Genomic DNA, 10,082 nt, shown 5'->3' on the forward strand with positions numbered 1-10,082 from the left:
AGACAATAATTTGATTCCCGTCTCCTACCGGCTAATGTATCCGGTAGGAGACACAAAGTAGATTATTTGTGTCTCCTACCGGATACACACCCGGTCATCAAATTATTGTCTTAGGAATGCCACAAAAACAAAAATAAATCCATGAATTCAAGGCTTCATGGGGAGTGCAATTGATAGAAAATATGTAATTTTTTGGCTGAACTCCTCCTTTAACCATCTGAATGAATTAATGATGTTTTATTTCAAACATTAAAAACACAAAATAATACATTTTTCTGAATCCCTCTTGTTGCTCTTGGTATTATTGAAGATAATATTTGTGTTATTGAAGATAATATTTGTATTTTATGTCCTGATGATGAATTGAGTACATAGGATCACAATGGAAATGACAACAACTGTTACTGCCGTGCTGTTTTAATGATTACTTTGCTTAATAAAGTATTAAATCAATCATTTGTGTCCTGATCCAAGGTGTTAACCCATTAAGACCTGGAACGCAGTGTCATTTTTAGATTTGAGCTAAAAAGCATTTTTTTACACTTTGGCTAATAGCTACTCAAAAATAGCAGATATAGCTTGTAGAGCTACTATTTTTGAAAAAACTTGAACATTTGTGCAAATCTTTCAATATATATCTTTTTAAACCAAACATTTGTAACTCAAATCTTTGCTTCTGGGGGTCCCTGGAACAAAATGTTTTGAGATGGGGGTCCACGGCCAAATACAAATCATTTAGTGAGTCCATGACATGAAAAAGTTTGAGATCCATGTTTCTTTCAAAGAGATTTTAGGATTTAGAAGACATTTTGTAGAATCGGCCTCAGGTCTTAATGAGTTAATAAAGTATTAAATGTATCCTTAGTGTCCTGATCCAAGGTGTTAATAAAGTAGTAAATGTATCCTTTGTGTCCTGAATCCTGATCCAAGGTGTTAATAAAGTAGTAAATGTATCCTTTGTGTCCTGAAGGTGCGGTGCAGCTGTTTGACCTGGGCAGGAGGTCCGGCCGGCCGGTGGCCTCCATAGAGGTGGGGGGGGGCCGGCCACCTGTCTGGCCTTCAACCACAGAGAGCCTGGCTACCTGGCGCTGGGCCAAACACACGGAGGCCTCCATGTCTGGACCCTAAGCGCCGACCTGACGGAGCAGCAGCCCAACGAGATGCTCCGATTGGAGCAGCTGGCCACCGAGGTCGCAGAATGAACCAATGGCGGGAGCCCCCATCAGTTGTTTCCCAAACAGTGGGTCGAGACGGATTGACAAACGGCAATTCCGTGCATAGATGACTAGGAACTCCGCAACTCCGTGCATAGGAGAACCATATCCCCCCCATTAACTTCAATACGAGGCGGAGGCAGTCACGTGACTTTCTCTCTACGCTCTCCCCATCACGGTGAAATAACACAGATTACAAGTCCGTAAATACACAATATTTTCGAGCTGCGTTCGCTTCCAGCGTTCGCGCGTCTTACTTGTTTCAATAAAAAGCAAACATAAAAACGAAATGTTTTTCTAAAATACTCTAAAAAGAAAAACAAAAGTTTTAAGAAATAGTGAAAATAGCAGATCTACAAGAGAACTGTATCCCTATTAATTGTAAAAATTTGGGCCCCAAGTTATGAGTTGCGTGCATGAGCGTGTGCGTGTGTGTGTGTGTGTGTGTGTGTGTGTGTGTGTGCGCGCGCACGTGTGTGTGTCAGTTATTGCAGCGCTGTTCTGTTGCTGTTGTTGTAACACCAAGACACATTCCTAGCAACCGTGTGTTGCCTAGCAATAAACATTTTGATATAATCATATTGTTCAAAGTCCATACGCCTTTGACTAGTATTACATTTTATGCTGAGCGTTGTTACACATACTGTACTGGCTGTAGCTGTTTATTGTTCTATTGTTTCAATAAAATTCCATTGTAAGATACATTGTTTTTTTTCATAACGTAGTGGCCATATTTGCAGTAAGTTAATTAGGTGTTACCCAATGATACTAATGAAGGCTCTGTTCCATTCTGGTCAAACAGAGTCAGGGTGTTGATGTTGGAGCCTTCATTAGTACCATTGGTTCACCTGTGAAGGAAGTCAGGAAGGGGCCCAAAGTTTTTCCAATATGGCTGCTGTGCATAGAACCTATTGTAACTTATCTGCAGGTTAAAACCTTTTTCAGGTTTACATCCTGCCTTGACGTTACCATGAAAACTTTGGGTTTCCCTTGAAAGAGTTGGGAGGCTTTCTTCACACTCAGATCATCTTTGATGCTGTTTGACAGGAACTGTTTTGCTGAAACTTTCCCTAATGGTGTGTCATCCTCCACATGGTAAGTAGTTGGCACACATTTTGGTATGTAATCTCTTTAGTGTGGTGTCCTTCAGTAAAGATGGTGTTACAATCCTTTGGTCTAGGGGAAATGAAGGATTGTCACATACGGGTTGGAAAGTGAAGTCTGGTTTTTATTGACCATTTCTTTTCTTTTCTTGTTTGAATTGCATGATTTGACAATGATGAATCATTTTATGACATGATTTTCAACACTTGATTTTCCACATTAACAGAAGACATGATATATGGGGCATAGGCATGTAACGATTCACTCAACTCACGATACGATTCGAATCACGATTTGAGGTTCACGATACGATTTCTCACGATTTTCTCACGATGTTTTAAACAAAATAATTTTCCAGACAAATGACCGAAAAATCTTTTTCTTTATTATTTCTCTTACACAAATCCAGACCAGTATTTTCTTCTTCTTTTTTACTATACTGTTTGTTTTCTCTTATTCTCTTTACAGGTAGCAAATGACTGGAAACTTTTTTTTTTCTTACACAAATGTCAAATCCAGGTTTCTTTTAACAATAATACTCTTACCCTCTTTTCAAGACTATCAAAGAATGGCTGCCTTTTTATTCCTGAGGTAGATAACGACAACTGTACTGTAAGCCAGGCACAAACTAAGGCATATTTATAGTTTTCTTTGTCTTAACAACAATGAAATACAATTTTAACAATACTCTTACCTCTTTTCAATACTGTATCAAATAATGCCTTTTTATTCTATAGGTATGTAGATATTACATGAAGCCAACTGTAGTGTAAGCCAGTTCCAAACTTTTTCTTTGTCTTAACAAAAATGAAATACAAATTTAAAATAAAGAATAACTTAAAATATATTTTGTCTTAGCAAAAATAAAATGAATTTCAAAACAAGCCCAGATTAAATAAATAAATGATAAATAAAATCTTTTCACATAAACAAACTAGTCTTAGCCTAGCCCACTTGCTCCTTGGAGTTTACATTTTCTCTGTTTAGTTTTTTTTTTACATGTTTTTCTTTAGGAACACCAGCATATCTACATTCTCAGGTAGCAGCTGAGATCTCTGAGCATTCACAATATCCCCAGCTGTTGAAAATGTAGCTCTAAGCGCAAATTCAATAAAGAAGATCTCTGAGTTGTCATTCACAGCTAAGTGTGTACACTTCTAGCCAATCTGGAGTCAGCCAATCAGGCAGTTGGACTCCGCCTTTAAATATCACTGCCTCACTGCTGTCATTCTCTTTCCAGCATGCAACAAGCAAAGTGTACTCTCTCTGTGATCTGTGGCTTACACACAAAGTTTGCAAACGGCAGCTCATCATCAGCCTTTTTCTCTCTTCTTTTTTAGTCAGGGTTTGTTAAGTTGATGTTTGTGTTGAGGATTTACCTCACTCCTTCCATGATTAGGGCTGCTTTCATCAAACACCAGCTGGTGCTACAGCCTAATCCAACAAGCTGACCACACTACTTACAGATGCAATGGTTGCCTTCATTTCCAACCCTGCTTTCAACAGTTTGTGCAGCTATCACGAATAGCCATAATGAATCAGCTAATAATGCTGACTACTCTTGCTACTGTTGCTACAGCTAATGCTAACTCCTGTCTGCAATAGTTTCAGCTAATGCTACCTCTACTCAAACTACTCAAACTGCTGCTAACATAACTACTAATAATTACAGCTATTGCTACTAAAACTGTTGCTATCATTACAGCTCATGCTACAGCTGCTACACCAAGACTGCCAATAAGTACAGCTAATGATACACTACTCAGGCTACTGCTAATCATGTCAACTACAATGTCAAACGCTGCAGTCATGAGTCAGCAAAATCTGCTAAACTGCCTTGCTACTACAGCTTCAGCTAATGCTGCTATTATGACAGTAATCATTACAGCTATGCTACGTCAAACATGAGGTCAGTCATGAGTCAGCTAACACTGCTGACTGCATTGCTACTACAGCTTCAGTTAATGCTAATTCATTGCTACTACAGCTGCTTCAGCTAATGCTACTTTTACTCAGTCTGCTGCTATCATGGCTGTAAACATTACAAGTATACTACTTCAACTGCTATCATGAGGCTAGTATTGAGTGTGCTTATGCCGCGTCTGCATTGCCACTAGGCAGAAGAGTGAACCATCTCATTGTATTATGGAGGGAAAAAAAATAATAATAATAATAAAAAATAAAAATAAAAAGCGTATGCTTCAATTGTTTTGCTATTACTGCTAAAGTCAGCTAATGCTATTCGTACTGCTATTTGTACTACTGCTGCAAACATGAGGTTAATCATGAATTGCTTCTGCTGCTGACTGCATCGCTACTGCAGTTAATCTTTTACTAAAGCTGCTGCTAACATGTCTGCTATCATTACAGCTAATGTAATTTTACTCAGCTGCTGCTATCATGTGCTAAACATTACAGCTATGCTGCTTCTGCTGCTGCCATGAGGTCAGTCACGAGTCTGCTAACACTTCCATCTGCATTGCTACTACAGCTTCAGCTAATGTTACAACTGCTGTAAAAAGCAAGGCTGGTCATAAGCCTGCTAACACTGTCGACTGCATTTACAACTAATGCTACTTTCAACTGCTGCCAACATGATGGTCATGTTAATGCTAAAGTTGCAGTACTAAATTGCTGCCATCATCTCAATGTTCATGTTAATGCTAAAGTTGCAGCACTAAAATTGCTGCCATCATCTCACTGTTCATGTTGATGCTGAAGTTGCAGCACTAAATTGCTGCCATCATCTCAATGTTCATGTTAGTGCTGAAGTTGCGTACTAAATTGCTGCCATCAACACGATGGTCTCCATTATGCTAAAGCTCCTCACTGCATGCTTCTACTGTTCAGATAATGCTAGTCGTTCTTCAACTGCTACTAACTGACTGCTGATCATGATTAGGCTAAAACTGCCATTGACATTGTTTCTGCAGTCAATGCATGCTACTCATACTAGTGCCATCATGATGATCATGCTAATTATGTTGACTGCATTCCTAGGCTACTGCATTAATGCTACTCATTCTGCAATTGCTGGCAAAATGTCTGCTAATCATGATTATGCTAATGATGTGGACTACATTGCTACCACTGCTATAGTCGGCTAATGCTGCTAGTACTAAAATTGCTGCAAACGTGCCGATCATGAACATGCTAAGTTACTACTAGTGCAATGGCCACTACCTCATTAATACTGCATTCATCTACCTCACATTTAGCAATTGAAAGCAATATCACGCAAAGTCATTTATCAGCATTCATTGATATTCTGCTTTGTGCTTCTTTTTCCATGTCCGGCTTAATGCATGGTGATGGGATGCCTAATGCCGATGGGGATGAGTGCTGTTCACCTTGGATACTGGGAAAGTCAGGTTTGCAGGCCTCGTGTCTTCATCAATGCAGACTTCCACTGAGCTATTCACCTCGGTGGCATACATGCCAATACCTAAACATCAGCTTTGTGTTGGCCGTGTAGCCTTCCATCGCCGGCTAAATTTATGTGGCCGTGTAGCCTTCCATTGCTGGCAAAATTTCTGCGACCTAGCTGGTCATCTATGCTGCACGTCATTGTTGTAGAGAGAGAGGGGTCATTCTATGCTGCACGTCATTGTCGTAGAGAGAGAGGGGTCATTCTATGCTGCACGTCATTGTCGGCAAAATTTCTGCTAAATCAGTGGTGATTTCCATCAGACATCTCATGCGCTTAAGCCATCGCTGGCTGCACGTTTTAGTCATTGCTGACTAAATTTCTGCTAAATCAGTGGTGATTTCTGCTAAATCAGTGGTGATTTTCATGAGACATCTCATGCGCTTAAGCCATCGCTGGCTGCACGTTCTAGTCATTGCTGACTACATTTCTGCTAAATCAGTGATGAATTTCATGAAACGTCTCATGCGCTTTAGCCATCGCTGGCTGCACGTTTTAGTCATTGCTGACTACATTTCTGCTAAATCAGTTGTGATTTTCATGAGACATCTCATGCGTTTTAGCCATTGCTGGCTGCACGTTTTAGTCATTGCTGACTAAATTTCTGCTAAATCAGAGGTGATTTTCATGAGACATCTCATGTGTTTTTGCCATCGCTGGCTGCACGTTTTAGTCATTGCTGACAATTTCTGCTAAATCAGTTGTGATTTTCATGAGACATCTCATGCGATTTAACCATCGCTGGCTGCACATTTTAGTCATTGCTGACTAAATTTCTGCTGACCTGGTCGGTCATTCTTTACTAATTATATTCTCATTAATTGCTATATGGCCATGGGCTTTAGCCATCTCTGGCTGCACGTTTTAGTCATTGCTGACTAAATTTCTGCTAAATCAGTGGTGATTTTCATAAGACATCTCATGCACTTTAGCCATCGCTGGCTGCACGTTTAGTCATTGCTGATTACATTTCTGCTGACCTGGTCGGTCATTCTTTACTATTCTCATTCATTGCTTATGGCAATTCCATGCGTTTTAGCCATTGCTGGCTGCATTTTTCTGACCAAGTGGTCATTTCTCAAGCCATTCCATGGCTCTCGCATTGTTTAGCCATTGCTGGCTAACTCGGCTCATGTTGAGCCATCCCATGCGCTTTTAGCCATTGCTGGCTGCATTCCGTGACTCAGTAGTCATTTCATAAGTCATTATATGGCTCTCGCATCATTCTAGCCATTGCTGGCTAGTGGGCCATTTCACGGGTGTAACTTTCCTCTTTAAACTCTTTTCTTTATTTTGGGGCTTTCCTTCCTATTCATCTATGCACGTTAAAATGCAACGGAGTCTAATTGCTGTCAGCCAATCAGTGATTGGGTTTCATTCCATCAAATGGAAGGAAATTATTAAAGTCTTAAAATTACAATAAATCTGTTAATAATGTCTATGCATGGTTGGATAAAGGTCATGTCAACAGATAAGTACGTTTTAAGTGGCAGTGGCGCTAAGGACTCACTAATCCTGAGACAGACGAGCCATGGGTGACGATTTGTGTAAGCAAGTACTTTTCCACTGTGTGACATGAACTTTAGAAAACTGCATATTGTAGGAGATTAGAAAAGTAGAGAAGGGAACCAATCCACAAATATCACTGCATCTAACCTGTCATTTCTCCTTTCAGTCAGCAAGCATCACAGGAATTACTCAACTTTAACATCAAGCTACATGTTCAAAATATCACTGCCTCTAACCTCTCATTCTCCTTCAGTCAGCGACCAAGCAACCCACCTCCAATGGGTATCTGCAGTTGGCGTCAGGAATTACTCCAGCTTAATCATTAAGCTACATGTATCACTATAGCCGTTTTAGCTTACACTTATTTGTTTTAGCTCCTGCTTTTGATTTTGCTATTTTGTCTCATCTGTTTAAGGAAATGGGTAGCTGATATATTGCACTTTTACCTTAGCGCTAAGTATACTCTTGGCTGCTTGTTTTTGCAGAAAATGCACTTAAGACTTCTGGTGATTAGTAGTTTTCGTTCCCTACCTATGTTGAATGCCTTATTGTAAGTCGCTTTGGATAAAAGCGTCTGCTAAATGACTAATGTAGCCGGATTATCCCATATTTCATCGAATTCTGGCCATCCCTTTACAATAGGTTACTTCAGCGTTGTAAATAATTGTACCTCTTCTTCAGGTTGGTGGTCTTCTGTCCCTATGCCATTGCCTTGTTTATTTATCCTGATTCTGCTATCAGCTAAACACTCCAACATGCCTTAAGAACAGTTTCATTTTCAGCTGCATATAGCTGGTGGTGGTGGTTTCTCACGTCATAAAAATTCAAGTAATCGCCGGCCTTTAAGGCCTCTAGCTTTTCATTGCCATCTTAAAATCTACTGTCATTGTTAAATCACGCTCTAGTCCTTTATATTTTCTATTGGACCACCTGGTCATCATGAGCCGTCCTTCTCGAGCCTAGTCGCGGTGCGGCTCCACACAGCAGTGGACATCGCTTTAGGACTCCTGAAGTGCAGGAATCAACAGGTTATTTCATTTCAGGTCTCACCTGACTCGGTAAGACGTTTTGGGGGGTTCTCCCTATTCAGCATATCTTATACATATGTACGTTGCATATGTACGATAAATGTTAACGGAGTCTAATTGCCAAATATGTTTATTGAATAATAAAATGTTTTATTCAATAAAATTCTCATTTACAACAACTCAATCTCTCTCTTATTGAAATGTAGCTCTAAGCGCAAATTCAATAAAGAAGATCTCTGAGTTGTCATTCACAGCTAAGTGTGTACACTTCTAGCCAATCTGGAGTCAGCCAATCAGGCAGTTGGACTCCGCCTTTAAATATCACTGCCTCACTGCTGTCATTCTCTTTCCAGCATGCAACAAGCAACCCACCTCCATCCCCAAACTCCACCATGCCTCAATCGTCTAGAGTTGAGAAGGAAGGAGGTTCTCTGCACTGCCACCACCAGCGTCTAGACTCCGGGGGGGTTCTCCCTATTCAGCATATCTTATACATATGTACGTTGCATATGTACGATAAATGTTAACGGAGTCTAATTGCCAAATATGTTTATTGAATAATAAAATGTTTTATTCAATAAAATTCTCATTTACAACAACTCAATCTCTCTCTTATTGAAATGTAGCTCTAAGCGCAAATTCAATAAAGAAGATCTCTGAGTTGTCATTCACAGCTAAGTGTGTACACTTCTAGCCAATCTGGAGTCAGCCAATCAGGCAGTTGGACTCCGCCTTTAAATATCACTGCCTCACTGCTGTCATTCTCTTTCCAGCATGCAACAAGCAACCCACCTCCATCCCCAAACTCCACCATGCCTCAATCGTCTAGAGTTGAGAAGGAAGGAGGTTCTCTGCACTGCCACCACCAGCGTCTAGACTCCGGGGGGGTTCTCCCTATTCAGCATATCTTATACATATGTACGTTGCATATGTACGATAAATGTTAACGGAGTCTAATTGCCAAATATGTTTATTGAATAATAAAATGTTTTATTCAATAAAATTCTCATTTACAACAACTCAATCTCTCTCTTATTGAAATGTAGCTCTAAGCGCAAATTCAATAAAGAAGATCTCTGAGTTGTCATTCACAGCTAAGTGTGTACACTTCTAGCCAATCTGGAGTCAGCCAATCAGGCAGTTGGACTCCGCCTTTAAATATCACTGCCTCACTGCTGTCATTCTCTTTCCAGCATGCAACAAGCAACCCACCTCCATCCCCAAACTCCACCATGCCTCAATCGTCTAGAGTTGAGAAGGAAGGAGGTTCTCTGCACTGCCACCACCAGCGTCTAGACTCCGGGGGGGTTCTCCCTATTCAGCATATCTTATACATATGTACGTTGCATATGTACGATAAATGTTAACGGAGTCTAATTGCCAAATATGTTTATTGAATAATAAAATGTTTTATTCAATAAAATTCTCATTTACAACAACTCAATCTCTCTCTTATTGAAAGACCCTTTCACTAGGGACAGAGGTGGCTGGTATGGAGAGGAAGGCTTTAGCAAGAGGGGAAAGCAGTGGGTATTGCTTTGCATTTTCCTTCCACCAGTTGAGTGGGCAGCTTTTGAGGGTAATGCATGTTTCATTTCTGTACTTATCCATTTCTTTCTCAATCTCATTGATGGGCTGTGCTGCTGCTGCTGCTGCTGGAGTGAAAGTCCCTCCAAGGAGAACTTCCAAGGCTGTTTTCTTAGGAGGAGGTGGTCCTTCTAGCTCAGGTCCCCCTGCTCTGTCTGTCCCTTCTGCTGTGTCTGTCTGTGTCTGGTCAACAGGCTGTTCTGCTACTGCACT

The sequence above is a fragment of the Gymnoscopelus braueri genome (genome assembly GCF_963280865.1).
Source record: "Gymnoscopelus braueri genome assembly, chromosome: 10".
In the NCBI taxonomy this organism is placed as follows: domain Eukaryota; kingdom Metazoa; phylum Chordata; class Actinopteri; order Myctophiformes; family Myctophidae; genus Gymnoscopelus; species Gymnoscopelus braueri.